We start from the raw sequence: 27,437 nt of genomic DNA, 5'->3' as shown, positions 1-27,437 counted from the left end.
AGTTTTTTGCTGCATCCACCATTCTATCCAACTCGTTGCATGTGAACTCCGCCTGCGTGTCTACCCTTAACAAAGCCCGCCTGTGATTCTGAAATTAGGTGTGGTAATATGTCCGCCAATCTATCGGCCAGTATTTTAGACATTATTTTGTTATCTACATTTATTAAGGAAATGGGACGATATGATCCCGGCGACAGGGGATCCTTTCCTGGTTTTGGTAGAACTTTGATATATGCTAATTTGCTGGGCCTCGTCATAGGTTTCCCTTCTAGTATCCCGTTAAATAATTTTTCTAAAACAGGGGATGCTTCGACCTGTAAAATCTTAAAAAATTCTCCCGAATAGCCATCAGGGCCCGGGGCTTTCCCATTCCCCAAGTTCCTAATTGTCTGTTTAATTTCTTCTTGTGTGATGGATGTATTTAGGAATTGTTTTTGTTCATCTGATAACTTCGGGATATCTGGTCGGTCGAGTAATGTAGTCGTCGGTATTCCCCGATCCGCCTTATCCATATAAAGGTTCTTATAGTATTTTCCCAGAATACTGGCTATTTCTTTTGGGTTATTCTGTATGTTGCCATTTTGATCTTTTAGATGAAAAGGGCCTTGCGCAAAGAATCTATTCCTGACCATAGAGGCCATCAGTTTTCCTGCTTTATTTCCATATCTATGGAATTTGGCCTCGCTAGATGATTTAAATAATTGTTCCCTCTTTGCCATCCAAGTATTAAATTCTCTTTGTTCCATTAACCAGTTATCTTTATTTAGTTTGTTGGGGTGGCTTTGAAATAGGGTATAAGTCTGTCTGAGCCTGTTCGTGAGTGCTGTGTACTTTTCCTGTGTTTTTTTTTTTTAAAGCTGACGTGTATGAAATTATTTTTCCCCTCATGACTACTTTAATTGTTTCCCATAGTAGGGGTGAGTTAGTCTCGTGTGCCCTATTGTCTTCTCTTATCTCTCCCCACCACTCCCTCAGTTTTAATTCGAAATCCTCGTTGTCGTATAAGTAATTAGGAAATCTCCATAGATAATCTGTTCCTCTAGGGAACGTATCTGCCAGTTCTATTATCACGGGCGCATGATCCGATATCACCAGATCGTGTATTGTAGCCGACAGCAATTTGTTAAGGATAGGCGGGGAGACAAAGAAATGATCTATCCTCGACCACGCATCCCTGGCGGGTGAATAGAAAGTGAACTCCCTATCCTGTGGGTGCAGATATCTCCAAGTGTCAGTCAGGCCCGTGTTTTTTAGCAATGGGGGAATTACTTTATCTTGGCCTCTCAGTCCCGGTGTCCCCCGTGATTCTAACTGCACCCCACATGTCCGCCACCTGCTTGCAAATCAGCAGGCCATGAAGTAAGTCAGTATATGGGGTATTACATTTGGGACATTTCGTGAGTCTTTCTGGCTTATGAGTGCTCCTTGGAAATTGGAAGGCGTATATTGCCCTATGTATTATTTTGAATTGAGTTTCTCTCCAGCTTTCATTAATAAGGGACTGGCGAGCTTTAGTCCACCCCTTCCTTATTTTGTCTCCAATAGCCCTGTCCTCCAGTTGCGATTCCCATTTTTTATAGAAGGTATCTGGATGACTATCTAAAAGCACCCCTCTCAACGTGCTGTACAGCATTGAAATAGACGAGAAGTTTTTTGCTGCATCCACCATTCTATCGAACTCGTTGCATGTGAACTCCGCCTGCGTGTCAATTAAGTGGGACATGATATGATACCTAATCTGTTCAAATTGTACCGTTTGAAATTTTTGGAGATCAAATTTTTCTATTATTTCGTTTTGTTTTAGCCATCTATTCTCTGTAGGATGAGTCAGATGAGCTATCTCCTGTATACACCTGTCTCTTCATTCCTTAAACAATTTATTCTCTATTCCCGGTAAAAACTCTATGTTATTCCACAATGGGAGGTATTTAGAAATTCGGAACGGAAGTTTGTATTTTTTTCTCACTGTCTTCCAAGTGGCAATAGTATCCCGGAATATCAAAGAATTTTTGATTTTGGCTGGAAGCATCTTTAAGGCCCTTTTACATTTAGCGATGCACCAGCGATCCAACCAGCGATCCGACCCGGTCAGGATCGCTGGTGCATCGCTAAATGATCGCTAGTGAGCTTTCATACAGAAAGATCTCACAGCGATGCAGCAGCGACGCAGCACACGATACTTACCATTCACACACAGCGATCCTGCTTCCTCCCGCCCGCGTCCAGCGTCGCTCGTCGTCACAGCAGGAAGTCTCAGCAGGAAGCGCCCGACGAGAAATGGAGCCGGACATTCTCGCGCGATCAGCGATGGACAGCGGGGGAGCCGGTCGGAGGTAAGTATCACACATAGCGATATCGCTAGCAATATCGCTATAACGTCACAAAACCAGTGACGTTTTAGCGATATTGCTAGCGATATCGCTTAGTGTAAAACCCCCTTTAGTCTTGCGTGCAACAAGGACCTGAGATCCCAAGGTTGGGCATAATCCCTCTCTATGGCATAGGCCGAATATTTACTCTCTCCATGCAACCAGTTTAAAAAATACCTTGTCAGGCACGCTATATTATAGTTTCTAACACTCGATAAGTTTAAGCCCCCTTCCATCTTTGGAGTCATCAACTTCCCGAGACTTATGCGTGGTTTTTTGTTTCTCCAAATAAATTTGGAGAACGCAGAATTCAAGGATTTTACATCATTGTGTTTCAGCAGGAGTGGGATCGTTTGAAGGTGGTACATTAGTTTCGAAGTACTCATCATTTTAATAAGCTGTATTCTCCCTGTCAAATTTAATGGCAGGTCCTTCCACTTTACTAGATCATTTACTATATTTGCTATTAATGGAGTGTAGTTTAATTTGTATATAGATGATGGCTCCCCCCCTATTTTAATGCCTAGATATTTAATATAAGATTTTGCCATGCCCACCCCCAATTGAGCTCTGTTTAATTTCTGTCTATTCGCCGCGTCCCACCTTCCCTGGGGAAGCAGTTCGGATTTAATCTTGTTAATTTTAAAACCCGCATAGTCCCCATATGTATTGATCGTTTCTATAGCCGATTCCACCTGCACAAAGGGATCCCTTAGGAAAAGCAAAATATCATTGGCAAAGAAAGTAGCGCGCACTGCCTCCCCACCGATCTGAATGCCAGGAAACCGCTGCGGGTCAGACAGCTCTCTCACCAAAGGTTCCAGAGCTATATTGAATAGCAGAGGCGACAAAGGACACCCCTGCCTTGTTCCCTTGGACAGTGGGAATCTGTCCGAGAGGAAACCCGGAATGTAGATCTGGGCCTCCGGCTTTGAATATATCTCTGTGATGTAGGTCAGGAAGGAGCCGCCAAAACCCATTCTTGCCAATACCTTGAAAAGCCATTCCCACCTGACATTATCAGATGCTTTTTCGGCATCGATTGTTAGTAGTGCTGGCTTTTCACTTGGAGTGGGATTGAGGTTTACCCTGTCCAAAACCAACATGACTTTTCGCATGTTGCTCGTTGCCGACCTACCCTTAACAAAGCCCGCCTGTGATTCTGAAATTAGGTGTGGTAATATGTCCGCCAATCTATCGGCCAGTATTTTAGACATTATTTTGTTATCTACATTTATTAAGGAAATGGGACGATATGATCCCGGCGACAGGGGATCCTTTCCTGGTTTTGGTAGAACTTTGATATATGCTAATTTGCTGGGCCTCGTCATAGGTTTCCCTTCTAGTATCCCGTTAAATAATTTTTCTAAAACAGGGGATGCTTCGTCCTGTAAAATCTTAAAAAAATTCTCCCGAATAGCCATCAGGGCCCGGGGCTTTCCCATTCCCCAAGTTCCTAATTGTCTGTTTAATTTCTTCTTGTGTGATGGATGTATTTAGGAATTGTTTTTGTTCATCTGATAACTTCGGGATATCTGGTCGGTCGAGTAATGTAGTCGTCGGTATTCCCCGATCCGCCTTATCCATATAAAGGTTCTTATAGTATTTTCCCAGAATACTGGCTATTTCTTTTGGGTTATTCTGTATGTTGCCATTTTGATCTTTTAGATGAAAAGGGCCTTGCGCAAAGAATCTATTCCTGACCATAGAGGCCATCAGTTTTCCTGCTTTATTTCCATATCTATGGAATTTGGCCTCGCTAGATGATTTAAATAATTGTTCCCTCTTTGCCATCCAAGTATTAAATTCTCTTTGTTCCATTAACCAGTTATCTTTATTTAGTTTGTTGGGGTGGCTTTGAAATAGGGTATAAGTCTGTCTGAGCCTGTTCGTGAGTGCTGTGTACTTTTCCTGTGTTTTTTTTTTAAAGCTGACGTGTATGAAATTATTTTTCCCCTCATGACTACTTTAATTGTTTCCCATAGTAGGGGTGAGTTAGTCTCGTGTGCCCTATTGTCTTCTCTTATCTCTCCCCACCACTCCCTCAGTTTTAATTCGAAATCCTCGTTGTCGTATAAGTAATTAGGAAATCTCCATAGATAATCTGTTCCTCTAGGGAACGTATCTGCCAGTTCCATTATCACGGGCGCATGATCCGATATCACCAGATCGTGTATTGTAGCCGACAGCAATTTGTTAAGGATAGGCGGGGAGACAAAGAAATGATCTATCCTCGACCACGCATCCCTGGCGGGTGAATAGAAAGTGAACTCCCTATCCTGTGGGTGCAGATATCTCCAAGTGTCAGTCAGGCCCGTGTTTTTTAGCAATGGGGGAATTACTTTATCTTGGCCTCTCAGTCCCGGTGTCCCCCGTGATTCGTTTTTTCTATCCTCTAAGATATTCACCACCGAGTTAAAATCCCCCCGATTATCAGATTCTGTGTGGGATCTTTCAATATTTCTTGTTCTAGATAATGATAGTATTTTTTGTTGTTTTCGTTGGGGGCATAAACGTTCATTATTTTGTATGTGTTACCAGATGCCGTTATGGTGATCGAGTGTAGCCTCCCCTCATGATCCGTTGTAGTGTTCACCATCTGGTGTTGGAAATTTTTATCTATTAAAATTAGTACTCCTGCCTTGTTATTAATAGCTGGAGACCCATATGTTTTGCCCACCCACAATTTTTCCATCCTCATGAAGTCCGACAACTCCAAATGTGTCTCTTGTAATAGGGCTATATCTGGCTTAATACGTTTAAGATGTCTAAGAATCATTAGCCTCTTCTGTGGGGACCTCAGGCCCTTTACATTCCAAGTAACTATCCTCATAAATATTTGTTTTTTTAAGGTGGGCCAACTATAGGTGTCCTAATGACATCTAATACAGGGGCACGAACATGGGAGCTGCCTATCCTGCTTTGTCTATATGAGCCAGTTTTCTGTCCCCTTAATAGCCTACGAGCGCCATTTGCAAGTATCTTAACAAGAAAATCAAAAAAATCAAAATTACAGTTATACCCCCAGCAAACCAATTGAACCAAAATTAACATTTTCCCTGCCCCCTTATCCCCTAAGGGACCTGAAGAACGTCTCCAGGACCCTTGTCCAGATTGGCATACCATTCTTGACTTCACTTCTTCCCCGCACATTTTCCTTCCCTTGCTCCCCTCCCCCCTTTCCTCTCTCCCATTATTGCGTAATCAGTTACAGTCAGACATATAAAAAACAGATACCTCAGGCAGTCCGAGAGGTGATCAGACCCCAGAAAGAGAGAGAAAAAAAAAAAAAAAAAAGAAAAAACAGCTAAACATCAGGACCCCATTCTGTCCTCCGTAGCAACCCGTACACCGCTCTCCAAACCTTCCCGGACTGTTTGGACGTTCTCTGGGCCTTCGGTAGATCCGATGCTAGATTCGGGCTTCTATCCTCAGTGTATGTCGGCCAGCTCTTTAGATGATCTCTGGGACTGTTTGCGCTTCCCTGCGATCTTGCATCCTCTGTGTGGTCGACTCCCAGGGTCTTGAGATATTTCTCTGCCTCTTTGGGATTGTAAAATGAATGTGAAGAGCCATCTTGATGTCTGATGTAGAGTCTCAATTGGAATCGCACATTGTTTTTATGTAATTCTGTGCAGATCACACTGAAAGCTCTGCGTTGCCTGGTCACTTCTGCAGAAAAGTCTTCGAATAAGAGCACCTTTTCCCCCCTAATTTCAAGGGGTCGTCTAAGTCTTTTATAGGACTGAATGACATCATTTTTGTCTGAAAAGTTCAGGTATTTGGTAATGATTTGCCTAGGTCTTATCTGGTTACCCACTTCGGACGAGTTCTTTTGGGGACCAATGCGGTGTACTCGCTCTATTATCTTCCCCGCCTCGATCCCCAATGCCTCGGGGATCATATTTTCGCACAGATTTCTTAAGTCCTTTATGGGGAATTTTTCAGAGATTCCTATGATCCGGATATTGCTCCGTCTGGATCTGTTTTCCAGATCATCAATTTTATCTCTCAAAATCAGATTTTCTTTAGATAGTCTAGATATTGTTGTCTGGTCATCATAAACAGTATCCTCCAGTGTAGATACACATGTCTCCACTGCGGACACCTTCTCAGCAGTTTCATCCAGGTGCGTCTGCATGTCATGCAAAGCTGATCCTATGTAGTCCCTCAGCTTAGACGTAATTTCAGGCAGCAAATGTCCTGCCACCTCCCCTGCCAGCTTTTTATAGTCCATCTCCGGTATCTGCAGCCTAGGGGGGTCGCGCTCCTCATAGTCGCCGCATTCCTCCATGGCAGTAGGGGATGCAGGGGTATATAGCGCGTCAGGGAGAGTGCATACCTTAGGGGTACCCTGGGTCTCCTTGGGCTTCCCGGTCGCGGTTTCCCCAGACTTGTGTGTTGTAGCCCTGCCGTCTCTCCTTCCTCCCTGCTCCCCCTTCCTCTCCGTTTGCTTTGCAGCAGCTACTGCCGCTGCTGAGGTCGGCGCCATCTTGGAAGGCGCGCGTGTCTCCCTCCCTCGGCTTTGAGCTGCTCCCCTACCGCTGTTCCTGAGGACGTATCTGTCCATGCAGCGGTGCAGCAGGGCCGGACCTTCCTCTCCTCCCGTTCCCGGTATTCCAGGGGTCTGATGTGCGGTGTAAATGCTGCTTTTTAGCAGGGGGTTGGGGAGCGCTGGAAGCCCTGCTCCTCACATGCGGGCGCCGGAACCGGAAGTCCCACCGATTGCATTTAATTTTACATATATAACAGTTTAGTTTTTGCAGGCTCTGACTGCCACTATGGAAATTAGGTTTTCTCCAATTCTGATCTATATGGATTCTAGCAGCCATTATCATATAATGCAACAATTCGTATGAGGCATTAATAAAATTGTCTTCTATGATTTTAGAAGAGGTATTCATATTTTTCTCCCAAAACAGCACCAGCAAATCTTACTATATCTCTCCTGACTTTACAACCACCATGTGTGAAAGTATGAACAAGACCTCTAAAACTGGGGTCCCCATTCCATGGCTCGCGAGTCTATGATATATGTTTTGCGAGTCTGTGATGTATGGTTCATGATGTGTGGTTTGCGAGTCTATGTGTAGTTGATCAGGCCTCCTTGGCCTGATCAACTATATGGGAGGAAGGTACAGTGAACAAACTTTTAGATGAAGATGTTCAGATGTCAAGGGAAGATGAAGGGATGAGGTAGAAGGTGAAGGTTAGCTGTAATAGGAGAATCCTCTCTCCAGCTTTAATGCATGCTTCTGCCAAGATGGCACTGACGAGGATGAATGGAAGTGAGGAAATTAGATAGGAGGAGTTACATAGAGAGAGGGGCATGACGAGAGATTACATCAGCTTTACATGAGAACATACAACAACAATAGCCAAAACAACTACGAAAAAGAATCCGAAAAACTGATGTCCAATATTAAGGTAAAAATAAATATTTTATTCACAAAATTAATTGCATATAAAATGGTGGGAATACAAATGCCAAAATGGAAAGGGCAAAACTAGGAATCCATGTAGCACCAATATATTGCACATAGGAAAATAATAACAAATGATGCGGCCATAAGTGATCATTAAATAAATATCAAAATTATATATATATATAGACAAAATGGCCAGAAATTGATAAAATCTCCAATAAATGAACTAATAAAGTGCCGAAGTGCAAAAAGATTAGTGAACAGAGCAAATCACAAATCAGTATTTAAATAAAGTGACAGATGCTAGTTAAATAAATCCTAATTGAATATATTAGCATATAAAGTGCCAAATGCAAAAAAAGATAATTAATCAATAAGTTAAATGTGTATAGACTCACATGCTACAAGCCCAGTGGCTGCTTAATATAAGACACTATATTAATGTTATAGGAAAAAGTATCAAGATACAATAAAGTGCCAGTAGAGAATATCAAAAGGTGGAGATCTTTATTTATTTATATATATATATATATATATATATATATATATATATATATATATATATATATATATATATATATATATATATATCATGTGATCTGTTCACTGTAATGATAGGGCTTAAATAAATCAAAGCAGGATATACCAGACTCAAAAGAGTCAAATGCAAAGGGTTAATTAAATAGTATATTTCATATATATCAATTCATATGCTACAGGCCCAGTGGCCGCTTGCTCAAAGGCCCAATGCATAGCGCTATATCAAAAGGTATCAAGATCCATAACTAGAAATAAACCCGATCAATACCTTGTGCCCAAGATACAGGATTCCTAGGATGCGCCCGACGCGCGTTTCGGCGTCTGCCTTCGTCAGGGGGGGCGTTTCGGCGATAGCCGTACAGCACATCTGGAGCTGCAGCACAGGAGAAATGAAGTATTTGAGCTCTATGTGTAGCTCACAGACATGCTGAGTCCTCTAGATACATAGACGGTAATTTTTTAGCCATTATTCACTAATAAAAGACTGTGAAAAATGAGGATGAATGAACTCATGGAGATCAACATCCAACACTGCGGAGACACCATCACATGTTTCTCAACGCAGTGATTCTAGAGCAATGCCCCCATCCCTTATGGGAAATATGCAAAAACATGCAAAACACAAGCCGCGGAGACACCATCACATGTTTGCTTGCGTTGAGAAACATGTGATAGTGTCTCCGCAGCTTGTGTTTTGCATTATTCACTAATAGACCCAGTAGTGCTTAAAGAGATTGTCCAATACTGAAAAAACTCTATATTCAACTCTTATTTATGCCTCATTCCAATTATGTTGGCACTGCGGTTCCCGGTGTGAGCCACTACATTGGCTACAATGTTTATGTGATACAAGAATCAGCAGCCAGTAGTTGTCAGCAGCAGTCTTGTGACACAACAGTGTCTTGTCATCCTCCAGGAGAAGCAATGATACCACTCTGGGAAGAGATGAGCATTGATAGTTTTTATTTTTGTTGGGGTCCTTGAAGGAAGGATTGTCCAGTAGTTTACAACCACGTTAATGGTGTCCCATCTTTTATTCGCACCATAAAGGTATTTTTTAAATGGAGTTTCTAATCCAGACATCCTTGTTTAAGATTTCATGCCTAAGAACTCAGCAGACTGGGACTCTATTTGTGTTTTGTCAGAACAATGCTTAGGCCTCTTTCACACTTCATTTTTTTGTATCAGTTACAATCCACCAAAAAGGCTGAGAAGCGGATCCGTTATTAACTGATGTGAACGGATGCCACGGAAATTTAAAGGAACCGCTGGCCGGGAAAAAGAGAGAGAGAGAGATATTGATTTTTTGTTGTCCGACACCCAGACAGAATTTCGGGTTAAATCAGTGTCTGGAGGATCCGCCGGCCAAAAGCTCCGTTTGGAAATCTTGATGTTAACGGACAGCAACATTATGGCGCATCCTCACAAAAACGGATGCAACGGACGACAATCCGCCAATAATGGTAGTCAATGGCGGATTTTGACTGATTGTAAAAAACGGAAGTGTGAAAGAGGCCTTAGACATAAAATCCGCCATTCATCAAGACCAGAGTTGTTCACATCAGCCTTGAGAAGGGAGTGAGCTTGAGTCATAGGTGTCTGATTCATTAAGACGTGTGTCACAAAAGTGGAGCCTCCATTCTCCTTGCCACAAATCACGCTGCAGCTCATCCAGTCACAATCAAACCCCCCCCCCCCCAGTCATATAATTTTTAAAATTTGAGAGCTATGCATTCTCAAGCCTCAAGTGGAAAACTGTCCAGTTTTGGGCACCACATTTTAAAAAAAACATCAACAAACTGGAGCAAGTTCAGAGAAGAGCGACCAGAATGGTGACCGGTGTGCAAACCATGTCCTATGAGGAACGGTTACAGGATTTGGGAACGTTTAGCTTGCAAAAAAGAAGACTGAGAGGAGACTTAATAGCTGTCTACAAATATCTCAAGGGCTGTCACATTGTAGTATGATCATCTTTATTCTCATTTGCACAAGGAAAGAATAGAAGCAATGGGATGAAACTGAATGGGAGGAGACACAGATTAGATATTAGAAAAAACTTTTTGACAGGGTGATCAATGAGTGGAACAGGCTGCCACGAGAGGTGGTGAGTTCTCCTTTAATGGAAGCCTTCAAATAGAGGCTGGATAGACATCTGTCTGGGATGATTTACTGAATCCTGCTTTGAGCAAGGGGGTTGGACTAGATGACCCAGGAGTTCCCATCCAACTCTACAATTCTATTATTCTAAGATTCAAAGTAAAAATTTGACTTTCAGCAGTGAGAGCAGAGTATAGAGTCTAAGAATAGCTCTACTTTTCACCCTGAACCCGTTCAAGGAGTTTTGGAGACTTTACTGGTCTCAGTCTCCAGAATAGTCTGTAGTTTGCGATAGAAGCACTGGTGAAGCATTAGCAGCATTACTAGGAGATTAGTCGATAAATGACAGGCCAGGAGAGTAGACTGGAGCATAGTCCGGAATGGAGTGAATGGTCAAAGCCTGGAGCAGGCGAAGAATCAACCGGGTAAGCGGGAGGAATAGGAATATCTAGAAATGAGGCCAAAGACAAACGGAAGTTAGGAAGAATCACAATGCACAGGAACAGGAGCCAGGCCAGAGGGGAAATAACACAATCTGCGGGGAAGACAATAGACCGATGTAAGTAGGCAACCAGGTCCGAGGTCATCAGTGATGCCAGTTGCTTCATCAACCCATTGCCACTGACGGTTCTTAGGAAGACAGCTGCAGCCACTTACCTGGGTTTATGGCAGGATCTGGGTGAAGTTTTAGCTCTGTTCAGACTAGCGCCATAGATTCTGAGTTTACCAAATCCAATGATGGAGAGGGAAAATTTTGACTATCCATTGTTTTCTTTTTTTTTTGCAGAATTGAATAGAGCAGCACAGTACATTATTGTGACCATCAAAAGCCACAGAAACCTGGCAGAAAATAACTATTCAATATGTGAGCAATACTTATGGAAAAATGTCACATCAATAGCTATGCGTGGAAGCATAGAAAGGTCTAGCAGTCAGAAAAATCCAGCTAAAGGTCCGGCTTTATCTAGGGACGGATCGAATCAACATAAAGATGCTTACTCGTTTTGAGCTTCCTTATCCTTTTCTTATGCTTTTCGAGTTTGGGGTCTGAAAACTAAGCGGCCCACAACTTGGACCTTAGTAAAGAAGGAGAAAAACAATGTACATCCATATAGATATGGAATATGACTATAAGGCTATACATATGTCTTGCACACTTCGATCACATAGTTCTCTGGGCCTTCCTTAATGAAGACTTATTGATACATGAGCTCCAGTGTATCCTAGCATTGATGTGCCCTCCTGACCTTTTCTTGTACCATTTTTAATTATAGTCAAATCTTTGTCTACTTACTAAATTAATGCGTTACTTTGACACCAATCGTTCATTAAGTTTATAGTAATGTAGTTTAACTAGCAAAAGACCTCAATCGACATGATGAAATATGAGTGAGTTAAGTGCACCGTCCAGAAATCAATAGCTGCTGCGGCAATAGTGGAGGTTATGTATTACTTGTATTGAAAATAATATTGCAAGTAGTTTACTTGTTTCTCTTGCCCTTAAAAAGTATTGAGTTACTGAAAAGTTAGCATGTGTACATCGGAGCCTCTGTGTACCATAATTTTCTTCAGATATACGTACTATATGATTACACTGGGGAACAACTTGAAAAAAATTTTCTGTGAGTTAGGTTTTTGAGCTGATTTATACTAAAATTGGCATGCTGATTCCAAAAATGTAGTCGGTTTTTTTCTATCACGTCAAGTTTTTCCTCCTCAACTTACCTGCCATAGAAGCACAATTGCACTGATTTCTGTAATAAGACTTGTTATCTGAGTACAATTCGACTCATATAGAGCTACGTGGCAACTTGTAAGAGTAGTGACAACTGAGACAGTGTGGTGAGAGGTGTGTACAGCTCCCAATACGTCATAATTATAAATATCTTTACACAAAAAATGTATCATAGTAGGAATAAATAGTATTTGTGATAGCTTTTCTCTTTACATTGGGCGCTTAGTTGTAATTTATATATCTTTTATGATTTTTTTCTTTGTTAGTTTTCAAAGCTTGTAACTTTCCATCTCAGTGTTTTATTTACTTATGTACATATTTCCTTTGTTTCAGATCATGTCTGCTCCTTCTTCCTCTCGTCGTAAATGCCTAAACAACCCTGACTCCTTCTGCTATATTTGTGGTGTTTTCACCATTCCAGTTCAAAGGGCAAACATCAGTGCATTTGTCAAACAAGCATATTTTGCAAATTTTAAAGTAAAACTCGGTGATCAAGATAAGCCATGGGCCCCTCACATAGTGTGCAAGCAGTGTGTCGAGAGTTTACGGATGTGGACCAAAGGAACACGTGAAAAGTTGGCATTTGGTATCCCCATGGTGTGGAGAGAGCAAAAAAGTCATTCCACAGACTGTTACTTCTGTTTAGTGAAAACATCAGGATTTAACAGGAAAAATAAAAGTAAAATAGAATATCCAAATCTACCGTCAGCTATCAGACCAATGCCTCATTCAGCTGAAATTCCAGTGCCAGTTTTCGAACAGCTACCATCTCTAGAAGTTCTGAGTGATGTTGACGAACACAGTGACAGCAATGATGCAGAATTTGAAAGTCACAAGGATTCAGTTCGTAAGGGATTTGATCAGCACGAGTTAAATGATTTAGCACGTGTATTGGGCTTATCAAAAAAAGCTTCAGAATTACTAGCATCAAGGCTGAATGAGAAACAGTTAGGGTACCGTTACACCTAGCGACTCACCAGCGATCCCGACTAGCCATATGACGCGGTCAGGATCGCTGGTGAATCACTGGGTGGTCGCTAGTGAGCTGCCACTCAGGCAGATCTCACCAGCGACATCGCTGGGGACGGGGATCGCTACTTACCTGTCAGACGCGGCGATCCTGCGTCCTCCCGCCCGGCTCCACGCGTCGCTCGTCGTCACAGCAGGAAGCGCCGCAGGAAGTGGACGACGAGGAATGGTCCAGCAGCTTCTCGCGCGATCAGCGATAACCAGCGGGGGAGCCGGTCGGAGGTAAGTATCACATGCAGCGATATCGCTAGCAATATCGCTGTAACATCACAAAATCGGTGACTTTACAGCGATATTGCTAGCGATATCGCAGTGTGTAACAGGGGCTTTACTTGAACAAGGAGCGAAGGTATCATACTTTCGTACTAGAGAAAGTACATTTTTGCAGTACTTTCGGTGTGACAGCGGTTTTGTGTTTTGCCATAATATTCCTGGTTTACTACAAGAATTAGGGCTTTCAATGTACAATCCAAATGAATGGCGACTGTTTATTGATAGCTCAAAGCAGAGTCTTAAGTGTGTCCTTCTACACAATGGCAATTTATTTGGTGCAGTCCCTATTGGGCATTCTGTCTCTCTTCGTGAAGAACATGGAGATGTAAAGAGAGTTATTGAGTTATTGAAATATGACACACACAATTGGATCATCTGTGTTGACCTTAAAATGGTTTGCTTCCTTCTTGGTCAGCAACGTGGGTATACAAAGTATCCCTGCTTTCTCTGTATGTGGGATAGCAGAGCTCGAGAAAAGCATTGGGTTGAGTCGAATTGGCCTCCAAGATCTGGTCTTATACCTGGAGATCCTAACATTCTACATCAGCCACTTGTTGACAGGAAGAATATACTATTCCCACCTCTGCACATAAAACTAGGTCTCATGAAGCAATTTGTAAAAGCATTGCCAACTGCCGGCGACTGTTTTAAGTACATCATGTTGGCACTTCCTGGACTGTCCATTGAAAAAATCAAGGCTGGTGTGTTTGATGGTCCACAAATTCGACAGCTCATCAAAGATGAACATTTCACCGGGACTATGTCAGATCTTGAGAAGAATGCTTGGTTATCATTCAAAGACGTCGTCAAGAACTTTCTTGGAAATACACGTGCAAGTAATTACAAAGAAATTGTTCAGAAACTATTGGAGAGCTACAAAGCGCTTGGTTGCAACATGAGTATTAAACTACATTTTCTGCATTGCCATCTTGCCAACTTTCCGTAAAATCTTGGTGCTGTTAGCGATGAGCAAGGTGAACGATTTCACCAAGATTTGAAGGTTATGGAAGACCGTTACCAGGGTAGATGGGATGTACATATGATGGCTGACTATTGCTGGAGCATCAAACGTGATTGTCCTCAAGTTAAACACTCCAGAAAAAGCTATAAATGTACATTTTTACCTTAAATACTTGCATATATATATATATATATATATATCCTTTGTAAAAAACATGATAGTGTTAAAAAACATATTTGTCATGCCTATTTCTTATATATTTCATTTTTTGTTCATATTTGTACTATTTAAAAAAAAAAAAAAACTTTTTAGGTACAGTAGTTTACATATTTTTGAGAAGACAAAAATCCTATAGTTCAAAAACTTGACGTGATAGAGAAAAACTGAGATCATTTCTGGATTCAGCATCCAAAAATTAATTAAGAACAGTTGTCTGACCTAACTCCTAAAAAATTGCGTTCCCCAGTGTTATTAGTGTCGGCTGCACACAATTGCCGAGTTCTTCATTTCCTCATCAGACTAATGTAATTAATGGCTATAACGCAAAAATAATACTGTAAATAAATTTGACTTTGTAATTGACTGAAATATGCAAATATCTCTTCACCATATGATACATCATCATTGTAAAGCTGGTGGGTGTGGACCCACTGCGCCACAGGCCAGGCTTACCCTGGATAAGCATGACTAGCTATCTACTGGGTCTTCACTAGGGCCTCTGATGGTGAGGATATGATGGGCTGCCAGTAGACAGCAGGTATCACTCCAGGGCAGTCCCCGGAACTGCAGCAGCTGTCCGGAGGGTCAGAGGCATGGGTACGCCAGGTATGTTACAAGAGGACAAAGATGTGGTCTAATAATCCAAGGACAGAGCAGGCAACACAGGTTCAATACACGTAGTCGAGGTCAGGAGCAGAGAGGTCATACAGGCGAATGAGCAAGCCAAGGTCGTTAATGGGAAGAATATGATGGAATTCATAAACTAGGTGCTAGGAACCAACTTTTGAGAGGAGCTGCCTAATATAGAGCATGATGGGATATGGTAGGCCAGTGAGCCTAATCTCTGCAGGACACAGCAGGGTTAAATTCCTGCAATAGACTGGCCATTCTCATTTAAGGCCAAATGGAAGCAGCATGCTGTTGCAGCAGTGCAGAAGAGTGCTGCAAGAGGCAAAATTCAGCAAGCCAACCTTGCGGGCCGAGAAGCCGCATGTGGACCATTGTGAGTAGGACGATGGTGAAAAGGCATGCAAATTACCGCTGTGACAGTCATTTACTTGATTCATTTTCACGACATAGAAAATAAAAAATGTAACAAGGATACATCTCTTAAGAGACCCATTAATAACTTTTAAGACTCAAACAGGTTTTATAGGAGTTTTTGGAACAGATACTGAACAGAAACTCCCAAATCTCAAAAACCTGAAGTTTATTTTAACATTCTTTTTTGAAAACTGGTGAAAGACTCCGTGAGCACATACCTCAAGAAGTACCTCATTAAATGAACCTAATGCATAGCACTGCCAAAAGGACTACCAACTATCAACCTACTTGCTTCTGCCTAAAAATCCAATTTGAGAATTTATTCTTTTTTTTATGGAGTTTAGCAAACTGATTTTGCTTAAAAAACCTAGCTTTTTAGAATGTTTTTACAGTGGGTATGGAAAGTATTCAGACCCCTTTAAATTTTTCACTTTTGTTTCATTGCAGCCATTTGGTAAATTCCAAAAAGTTCATTTTTTTCTCATTAATGTACATTCTGCACCCCATCTTGATGGAAAAAAAGGAGAAATGTAGATTTTTTTGCAAATTCATTAAAAAAGAAAAGCCGAATTGTCACATGGTCATAAGTATTCAGACCCTTTGCTCAGACACTCATATTTAAGTCACATGCTGTCCATTTCCTTGTGATCCTCCTTGATATGGTTCTACTCCTTGATTGGAGTCCAGCTGTGTTTAACTAAACTGATAGGACTTGATTTGTAAAGGCACACACCTGTCTATATAAGATCTCACAGCTCACAGTGCATATAGTCAATAGGAATTTGCGCTGCCGCAAGGATAAATTCCAGGAGAATGTCACGAATTTACAGTGGTTTATTCAACGCGTTTAAGAGTTCCTATGCCCCCTTCATCAGGAACTACCACACATCATATCACATTGATATTGACTATATGACTTCTGGTCGTGTATCTACCTATGGATCTGCAGCAGCCACCATTTTTACATGCTCCTTTCTCATTCTAACCAGGTGAGCAATTTTTTTGATGTATCCTTCCTTTGTAACCCTATTGCGCTTTTGTGTCTCCCTACTTTTATTGCAATAGCTCACAGTGCATGTCAGACCAAATGAGAATCATGAGGTCAAATGAACTGGCCATGGAGCTCAGAGACAGAATTGTGGCAAAACACAGATCTGGCCAAGGTTTCAAAAGAATTTCTGCAGTACTCAAGGTTCCTAAGAGCACAGTGGCCTCCATAATCCTTAAATGGAAGACATTTGGGACCACCAGAAGTCTTCCTATACCTGTCCGTCCAGCCAAACTGAGCAATCGTTGGAGAAGAGCCTTGGTAAGAGAGGTAAAGAAGAACCCAAAGATCACTGGGCTGAGCTCCAGAGATGCATTATGGAGATGGTGTCACGAAGTGACTTGCCCTGTGTGACGCGCCGGTTGGTATCTAAAACAACAAGACAAACAAGGAGACACCGGGGACACAATTACAACGGTGGGCCCTACAATAGGGAACGGGGACGTGGACACCTCCTGCACTCTCCTGAGGCTGTGTCCCTGAACGCTCCACACCTTCCCTATACATGTTCTTTCAACCTGTCGCCGACAAGGATACCGGAGTCCCTCACTAGCCCTGCACCTATCCCTTACTAGGGAACTGGCTACTGCAGACACTGGTCCCACCGCTGTACTAATATAACACCAGGTAAAATAACGAACAAGGAAAAACAAACAACTTAGCTTTCTCTGTTGCTAATGCTCCTGAGGCAACAGAGTAAGGATCCAATCAGTATCCAGCAGCAACTCCACTGCTCCAGATAAGCTGAACCCCCTCTCCACCAGGTAGGTCCAGTCTTCACCAAGGTTGGTTAGCAAATGAACAATATCACCAACAGTGATCCACAGCACCTGACAACATTTTATAGGAAGGAGCGGGTGGTAACACCTGCTGGCTAATTTAAACGTGTAATAACCCCAGCGGCCACCGGGGGCAAAACCTTAGCAGAGCAACTAAGGTTGTAATAACACCAGCGGCCACTGGGGGAAAAATCTAACATTAAGCCAGAGGCTTGAAAGAAAAAAAAAAAGGTTATATATGAGCCCGGATCTGCCACAGATCCTAACATGGATCGTGACAGTTGGGAGAAAGTTCCACAAAGTCAACTATCACTGCAGCCCTCCACCAGTCGGGCCTTTATGGCAGAGTGGCCCGACGGAAGCCTCTCCTTAGTGCAAGACATATGAAAGCCCGCCTAGAGTTTTCTAAAGGACACATGAAGGACTCCCAGACTATGAGAAATAAGATTCTCTGGTCTGATGAGACGAAGATAGAACTATTTGGTGATAATTGTAAGCGGTATTTGTGGAGAAAACCAGGCACTACTCATAACCTGCCCAATACAATCCCCCAACAGTGAAACATGTTGGCAGCATCATGTTATGGGGGTGTTTTTAAGCTACAGGGACAGGACGACTGGTTGCCATTGAAGGAAACATGAATGCGGCCAAGTACAGAGATATCTTGGATGAAAACCTCTTACAGAGGGCTCTGGACCTCAGACTTGGCAGAAGGTTCACCTTCTAGCAAGACAATGACCCTAAGCACACAGCTAAAATAACAAAGAAGTGGCTTCGGAACCACTCTGTGACCATTCTTGACTGGCCCAGCCAGAGACCTGACCTAAACCCTATTGAGTATCTCTGGAGAGACCTGAAAATGGATGTCCACCAACGTTCACCATCCAACCTGACGGAACTGGAGAGGATCTGCAAGGAAGAATGGCAGAGGATCCCCAAATGCAGGTGTTGAAAACTTGTTGCATCATTCCCAAGAAGACTCATGGCTGTACTAGCTCAAAAGGGTGCTTCTACTCAATACTGGGCAAAGGGTCTGAATACTTATGACCATGTGATATTTCAGTTTTTCTTTTTTAATAAATTTGCAAAAATTTCTACATTTCTGTTTTTGTTTTTTTTTAGTCAAGATGGGGTGCAGAGTGTACATTAAGGAGAAAAAAATGAACTTTTTTGAATTTAACAAATGGCTGCATTGAAGCAAAGAGTGAAAAATTTAAAGGCGTCTGAATACTTTCCATACCCACTGTATGTCACTCAACTTAATGGGAACCTGTCGGAAGTTTTATGCTGCCCAAACTAGGGAGAGCATAAATCTGAGCCTGGATGCACAATTACCACCAGAGAAGTTAATTTTTTCCTCTTAAACATTAGGGTGTTTTTGAGAAGGTATAATTTGGAAGGCTGTTATGAATGGGTCACCGAGGAGGAAAACAAGACCGAGCCAAGTCACAGAAAACCAGAGAGGTTGGTGACTACGCGGATTGCAGACCCCTGATCCTAACCACACAACAGCAGCCATCGAGCGTACCTACGATGATTTTAGACTCCTCATCACAGCCAGAGGACTAAATAAGCCTAAAGCAAGAAAAGGGGAAATCTAAAACTGCCCCAGAGCAGACCCCAAAGGAATAGACAGCCCCCCACACATGTATTGATGGTGAGACAAGATGAAAACACGAATGCAGGTAGAAAAATAGGCTGCGCAAATGATGGGGCCCACACTAGCTAGAAAGGACAGAAAAGGAAAGATACTGTCTGCAATCACGCCAAAAAACCCTGCAAAAATGTCCAACACGTCTGATAGCAAAAAATACCCTGAAGTCACTAGACTTCTCCCACTATATCAGCACTCTGGCATATTCTGAGAACAGAGCAAAAAGAGGCCAATCTAATAAGGGACAAAAAGCAAACTGGCACATACATTAACATAAAAGTGGAAATTCAGCACAGCCCCAGCCGGGGCTGGTTGACCACACAAAAAAACTGAACAGACCAAACCAAATCAAATGTGAACATTAGCAAAGATAACTTAGCTTGAGAAGGCAGGAAGTGAGCTGAAAACTAAGACCTCAGGAGGCAGGAAAAAATCACCAGCATGGGAATAGGGAGTCGGCTGTCTTAAATCCAGTCTGAGACTCCAGATGTCCACTCCTCTTCCTCATTATCAGGTGGCAGGTCTCTGTTAATTAGATCATCTTCACTACCTCCTGCCACCACCAGAGAGAGACCGGAAAGAGACCTCACAACTCCTCTGTCAGCACAACCAGCTCCCACACCAGAAACCAGAGGCCGACCAGAAAATGAGTTCACAACAGTACCCCCCCTTGAGGAGGGGTCACCGAACCCTCATCCACGCCACCAGGCCGATCAGGATGGGCTCGGTGAAATGCACGAAACAATCTATTGGCATGAATGTCAGAGGCAGAGACCCAAGAATTATCCTCCTGGCCATAACCCTTCCATTTGACCAAATACTGGAGTCTCCGTCTAGCCAAACGAGAATTCAATATTTTCTCTACATCATATTCCACATTGCCTTCAACCAATACAGGGTCAGGAGGCGCCGCCACAGGAACTACTGGCTCAATAAACCTCTTCAACAGAGATTTGTGAAACACGTTATGGATCTTGAATGTAACTGGAAGAGCCAATCGAAAAGAAACAGGATTAAGAATCTCCAAGATGTTATAAGGTCCAATAAATCTTGGCTTGAACTTTGGAGATGCAACCTTCATAGAGATATTCTTTGACGACAACCAAACCATGTCACCCACTTTAAACCGGGGACCAATGGTTCTATGCCGGTTTGAAAACCGCTGGGCCTTTTCCTGAGAGAGTGACAACTTATCCACCACTTGGTCCCAAATCTGCTGCATTGTCTCTACCACAGGGTCCACACCTGGGCAGGCTGAAGATTCCACTTGCCCTGAAGAAAATCGAGGATGAAACCCAAAGTTACAGAAAAAGGGCGACATCAAAGTGGCAGAACTAGCCCTATTGTTTAGCGCGAATTTGGCCAAGGGCAAAAATGAGACCCAGTCATCCTGATCAGCAGATATAAAACATCTTAAATAGGACTCCAAAGTCTGGTTGTTCTCTCAGTCTGCCCATTGGTCTGAGGATGAAACGCAGAGGAGAAAGATAACTGAATTCCCAGATTGGAACAAAAGGCTTTCCAGATTCTGGAAACTGGACTCCTGTCCGACACAATGTTCTCAGGAATCCCATGCAACCGAACCACCTGTTGTAAAAACAAGGGCACCAACTCTGAGGAAGATGACAACTTTGGGAGTGGTACAAGATGGACCATCTTAGAAAATCTATCACAAATCACCCAGATAACAGTCATTCTCTGAGAGACAGGAAGATCAGAAATAAAATCCATTGAGATATGGGTCCATGGCCTCTTGGGCACCGGCAGGGGCATCAACAACCCACTAGAACGAGAACAGGGTTTAGACCTAGAACAAGTCCCACAGAACTGCACAAAACTCCTGACATCACGAGATAAGGCAGGCCACCAAAAAGACCGACTCACCAAATCTCTGGTACCAAAAATACCTGGATGACCAGCCAATGCGGAGCAATGAACTTCAGACATCACTCTCTTCCTCCACTGGTCAGGAACGTACAATTTTCCCATAGGACAACGCTCAGGTTTATCCTCCTGAAATTCCGCCAGGGCACGTCTCAAATCGGGCGAAATGGCAGAAAGAGCTACCCCCTCACCTAGGATGGTAGTAGGCTCGGTCACAAGAGAATCAGCAAAGAAACTCCTAGAAAGGGCGTCTGCCTTAATATTCTTAGTGCCAGGAAGAAAAGAGACCACAAAATTAAAATGCGTGAAAAACAAGGCCCATCTAGCCTGTCTAGGATTCAAGCGTTTGGCCAACTCTAGATAAATCAAATTCTTGTGGTCGGTGAGGACCAAAACTTGATGTCTAGCTCCCTCCAACCAATGTCTCCACTCTTCAAATGCCCATTTCATGGCCAACAATTCCTGATTCCCCACGTCATAGTTGCGTTCAGATGTGGAGAACTTTCGAGAAAAGAAGGCACAGGGATTCATTTTAGAAGTCACAGGATCTTTTTGGGACAAAACAGCTCCCGCACCAATCTCAGAAGCATCTACCTCCACCTGAAATGGAAGGTGAGACATCAGGTTGCCATAAAACCGGAGCAGAAGTGAATCTCCGCTTAAGCTCCTAAAATGCCGAGACAGCCTCTGGAGACCAATTCAGCACATCAGTGCCCTTCTTGGTCAGATCAGTCAGTGGTTTGACAATACCAGAAAAATTACCAATAAATTTACGATAGAAATTAGCAAAACGCAAAAACTTCTGGAGAGCCTTCAAAGAAGTGGGCTGAACCCAATCATAAATGGCCTGTACCTTGGCCGGGTCCATTTCAATAGTCGAAGGAGACAAAATAAATCCCAAAAATGAAATCCTCTGTACACCAAAGAGGCATTTCGATCCCTTAACAAACAAGGAATTCTCCCTCAAAAGCCGGAACACAGTCCGGACATGTTCCACATGAGAATCCCAATCACTGGAAAAGATCAAATTAGCATCCAGATAGATGATGAAAAACTTATCCACAAAGTCCTGGAAAATATAATTCATAAAGGATTGGAAGACAGAAGGGGCATTAGTGAGCCCAAAAGGCATCACCAGGTACTCAAAATGTCCCTCCGGTGTATTAAACGCCGTCTTCCATTCATCCCCGTGCTTGATGCGAATAAGATTATACGCCCCTCTGAGGTCAAGCTTAGTAAACCAGCAGGCACTTTTAACTCTGGAGAATAAATCAGACATCAGGGGTAACGGGTACTGATATTTAACTGTCATCTTGTTAAGGGAACAGTAGTCAATACAAGGTCTTAATGAACCATCTTTCTTGGCCACAAAAAAAAAACCCCAGAACCTAAGGGTGAAGAGGATGGTCTAATATGACCCTTCTCCAACGACTCCTTAATATAGGAATGCATAGCATCATGTTCGGGTACTGATAAGTTGAAAAGCCGACCCTTGGGAAATTTACACCCAGGCATCAACTCAATTGCACAGTCATAACTCCTATGAGGAGGCAAAGACGCAGACTTACTCTCACTAAATACATCAGAAATATCAGCCAAATAATCAGGAATATCATGAGACTGAGGAGAGGTGGAGAAAACAGGAGTGTCCCTAAGAACACACACCCCAACTCACCACAGACACAGATTTCCAATCCAAAACTGGATTATGAGTTTGCAACCAGGGAAAACCCAGAACAATAGTGTCATGCAAATTGTGCAGCACCTAAAATTTACAATTTTCTTGGTGATCTGGGGCAACTCGCATTATCACCTGGGTCCAAAACTGAGGTTTGTTCTCCGCCAAAGGAGTAGCATCAATACCCCTCAAAGGAATAGGCGTCCACAGGGGTATCATAGGAAAACCACAACGTTTAGCAAAGTCCAAATCCATCAGATTCAAAGCTGCTCCTGAATCTACAAAAGCCTTAGCGGAAAATGTGGATAAGGAGCAGATCAGAGTAATTGCCAAAAAAAACTTAGGTTGTACACGGCCCACAGCAAATGTGTGTGCAAATCGTTTCTCTTCTTTAGGGCAGACAGAAATAGTATGAGAGATGTCTCCATAGAAAAAACACAGCTTATTACGCCTTCTAAACTCCTGACGTTGCGCCCTAGACAAAACCCTATCACATTGCATAGGTTCAGACTTTTGTTCAAAAGATGGCAACACCTCTCGTGTAGTTTTACGTTCACGTAAACGCCAATCAACTTGAATGGCTAATGACATAGAATCATCAAGACCAGAGGGAACAGGAAATCCCACCATCCTATCTTTTACGGTCTCTGATAAACCCTTCCGAAAGAGAGCTGCTACTGCACCATCATTCCATGTAGTAAGAACCGCCCACTTTCGGAATTTTTGACAGTATAACTCTGCAGAATCCTGACCCTGGTTCAATGCCAATAGGGTTTTCTCATATTGATCAATAGCATTAGGTTCATCATACAGCAACCCCAAGGCTTGAAAAAATGCATCAACATTAGTCAGAATAGGATTTTCAGGTGTCAGAGAAAAAGCCCAATCCTGATGATCGCCGCGCAGCAAGGAGATGACAATTTTAACCTGCTGCACATAGCTCCCCGATGAGTTGGGCTTCAAGGCAAGAAATAATTTACAATTATTCTTAAAATTCAAAAATTTAGACCGATCCCCATAAAACATCAGGAGTAGGGATCTTTGGTTCAACAGCATGTGACTGAGCGAGATATGTGGAAATTCCCCGCACTTCAGCAACGAGCTGCTCCACACGATCAGACAATTGCTTAATCTCCATTAGAGAAAAAATCCTCCTACGGCCCCAGAGAAAAAGAGGAAAAAATACATAAGAAAAAAAAAATTCTGACACTAATTCACTAATGTGAACATTAGCAAAGATAACTTAGCTTGAGAAGGCAGGAACTGAGCTAGAAACTAAGACCTCAGGAGGCAGGAAAAAATCACCAGCATGGGAATAGGGAGACGGCTGTCTTAAATCCAGTCTGAGACTCCAGATGTCCACTCCTCTTCCTCATTATCAGGTGGCAGGTCTCTGTTAATTAGATCAGCTTCACTACCTCCTGCCACCACCAGAGGGAGCCCGGAAAGAGACCTCACAACTCCTCTGTCAGCACAACCAGCTCCCTCACCAGAAACCAGAGGCAGACCAGAAAATGAGTTCACAACAGAAGGCCACCCAGGATTCATAGGCAGAGAAGAAAGTGGTTTGGTAATAACCTCACCTAGCCTGCACCGTTATAGTTGATTAAGAGGTTTCTCCTTATTTACGCACATTGGGAATTGATCAAGTAGAATGATGCAGGGAGAAGCCGGCTGGAGGTGGTACTAGTCTCTTTGCAACTATTCCTATGGTTCCTGGCCATATCTTTTAAACTATGGACCCAATTCATTAAGATATTTTCACCAGAATTCTGCTTTCAAACAGCTTAAAAATTGACAAAATGTTTACATTTTTTGCATTTTTTATACCAAAGCATGTGGAGATGGGTGGGATGGCGCATGGCTAAGGCACCACGTCTAATTCATAAAAATTGATGCCATTTCAAAGGCATCATTTTGTCAGAGCGACACTTTACAGAAGCACACGGCACTTGTAAGGTGCTCCGAATTCATTAAGAGGCACACGCATCTTACTCCTGCACTCCCCTTTATTAAGATAGGCGTGCACAATGAATCGGCGTGGAGCGCAGGATTTCAGAGAGGAACATGCCTGGCTGCAATCGTGCTGCCAGGATCTGATTCATACTGCTTGTGGGTTTGGGTGGCATGACAGACTGACAGGTTCTGATAAATATTTGGTGAAACATACACCCCTCCAGTACTTTTCCTGATGACTTCCATCTGGTGCAGGGTAATGGGCCAGTAAATAACATAATCTTGTGGCATACCAATATACCTGGTATATGAAATCTAAATTAAGACATAAATTCCCTCTATTTTTCAATATAAGATTACTTATTGTCTTCTATATGTTGGCCCCATCTTGACATTCCCAGAGAATGCAGCATAAATGCTTGATAGATTTGGGTCTTAAGCCTAGATCAACAAGTTTGCACCCTCTTTTGCCTAGTGAGGCGGATTGTGGCCGCTGCATCCAGGTAGAGAATAAATGAGGAGAGGACTGTTCATGTGTGATACTCTACCCATTCACTACTATGAAAATCACAGAAAAAGCCAAGCACAGTTGCTCAAATGAACGGAAATGAAGAGAGCTGCCCACATGTGCAACCATTTGTCCATTTATTCTCCTCCAGAAGACTGCATCACCAGGGGTGGACCCCTGTTCTTAAAGGGAATCTGTCACCCCTTTTTTGAGATATCATATAATGATATCATTCAATTGTGTGTCACATAAGGATTCTCTTAGTACTTTTGCTTCCCCCTGACCCCGCACCTTTCATGCATAAATACCTTTTTTATATTGGTTCAGATGTATGTAAACTCCCAAGGTTCGGTCCAATGGGCGGGGCTTATTCACCTGCTCCCCCCCTCCCTGTCTTGCTCTACACAAGAAGAAATGCATAAAGCAAGACAGGGAGGGGGAGCAGGTGAATAAGCCCCGCCCAGCGGACCGGACAGCGGCAGTTTACATACATCTGAACCGATATAAAAAAGGTATTTATGTATGAAAGGTGCGGGGTCAGGGGGAAGCAAAAGTACTAAGAGAATCCTGATGTGGCACACAATTGAATGATATCATTATATGTTATCTCAAAAAAGGGGTGACAGATTCCCTTTAAGAAATATGTGACTCCCAGTTGTGGGACCTTTATGTACTTCACACTGGGCAGTGTAATAACGTGTCTTATTCACCAGAAGAATTGTCAGTTGGTTCATGCAGGAGCAGAGTTCAGTGGAACAATGTTCCAGAATAATTAGTTATTGCTTATGAAATATAAATAATAAAATGGCATGATTGGAGAGCATACTGATTCTCTTTTGGGCGCAGACTGACTGCCGTACAAATCAGAACCCAATGCATGGACTGGCCAACGGCTCTCCCGACACGAGTGTTACAGCTGCATGTACAGGTGCTTTTCACAAAATTAGAATATCATCAAAAAGTTAATTTATTTCAGTTCTTCAATATAAAAAGTGAAACTCCTATATTATATAGAGTCATTACAAACAGAGTGATCTATTTCAAGTGTTTATTTCTGTTAATGTTGATGATTATGGCTTACAGCCAATGAATACCCAAAAGTCATTATATCAGTAAATTAGAATACTTTATAACACCAGCTTGAAAAAATATTTTAAAATCCAAAATGTTGGCCTACTGAAATGTATATTCAGCAAATGCACTCAATACTTGGTTGGGGGCTCCTTTTGCATCAATTACTGCATCAATGCAGCGTGGCATGGAGGTGATCAGCTGAGGTGCTATGGAAGCCCAGGTTGCTTTGATAGCAGCCTTCAGCCCATCTGCATTGTTGGGTCTGGTGTTTCTTATCTTCCTCTTGACAATACCCCATAGATTCTCTATGGGGTTAAGGTCAGACGAGTTTTCTAGCCAATCAAGCACAGTGATACTGCTGTTTTTAAACCAGGTATTGATGCTCTTGGCAGTGTGGACAGGTGCCAAGTCCTGCTGGAGAATGACATTTCCATCTCCATAAAGCTTGTCGGCAGAGGGAAGCATGAAGTGCTCTAAAATTTCCTGTTAGACGGCTGCGCTGACTTTGGTCTTGATAAAACACAGTGCACCTACACCAGCAGATGACATGACTCCCCAAACCATCACTGATTATGGAAACTTCACACTAGACCTCAAGCAGCTTGGACTGTGGCCTCGCCACTGTTCTTCAGACTCTGGGACCTTGATTTCCAAATTAAATGCAAATTTTCTTTCCTTGTGGAGTGTGGCAATGACTGCCTTCTGGACATCTGTCAAGTTAGCACTCTTCCCCACGATTGTGGAACATACTGAAACAGACTAAGGGACCTTATTAAACACTTAGGAAGCCTTTGCAGGTGTTTTTTGTTAATTATTCTGTTTTACTGAGATAATAACTTTTGGGATTTCATTGGCAGTAAGCCATAATTATCAACATTAACAGAAATAAACAGTTGAAATAGATCACTCTGTTTGTAATGACTATATAATATATGAGTTGCACTTTTTGTATTGAAGAACTCAAATAAATTAACTTTCTGATGATATTCTAATTTTTTGAGAAGTATATTTGTGTATATATACAGTTGTGCTCAAAAGTTTACATACCCTTGCAGAATTTTTGCTTTCTTGTCCTTTTTTTTCTGTGAATATGAATGATAGTTGTGGACGAGGTTCTTTATTTTCTCAAATGGTAAAGCTGCCCACTCTTCTTAGCTAAAAAG

At 42.5% G+C, this 27,437-nt stretch overlaps 1 protein-coding gene across 3 annotated transcripts in view; it reads left to right on the top strand.

The window, feature by feature from the left end:
- SNX29 (sorting nexin 29) overlaps positions 1-27,437 on the top strand; it is a 520,598-nt gene that overhangs the window by 428,425 nt on the left and 64,736 nt on the right. The window contains exon 21 of one of the 3 annotated variants that reach the window (XR_012219883.1): positions 11,220-11,297. The exons of the other annotated variants lie outside the window; for them this stretch is intronic. The gene's annotated coding sequence lies outside the window, so the exon portion shown is untranslated. The remainder of the gene's footprint in view (positions 1-11,219; positions 11,298-27,437) is intronic. 3 annotated transcript variants of the gene reach the window in all.

The sequence above is a fragment of the Dendrobates tinctorius genome, unplaced genomic scaffold (assembly GCF_039654945.1).
Source record: "Dendrobates tinctorius isolate UK_male_01 unplaced genomic scaffold, ASM3965494v1 ptg000129l, whole genome shotgun sequence".
NCBI lineage: Eukaryota > Metazoa > Chordata > Amphibia > Anura > Dendrobatidae > Dendrobates > Dendrobates tinctorius.
Note: the sequence above shows the minus strand (reverse complement) of the source record. Positions and strands in the feature narration are given on the sequence as shown.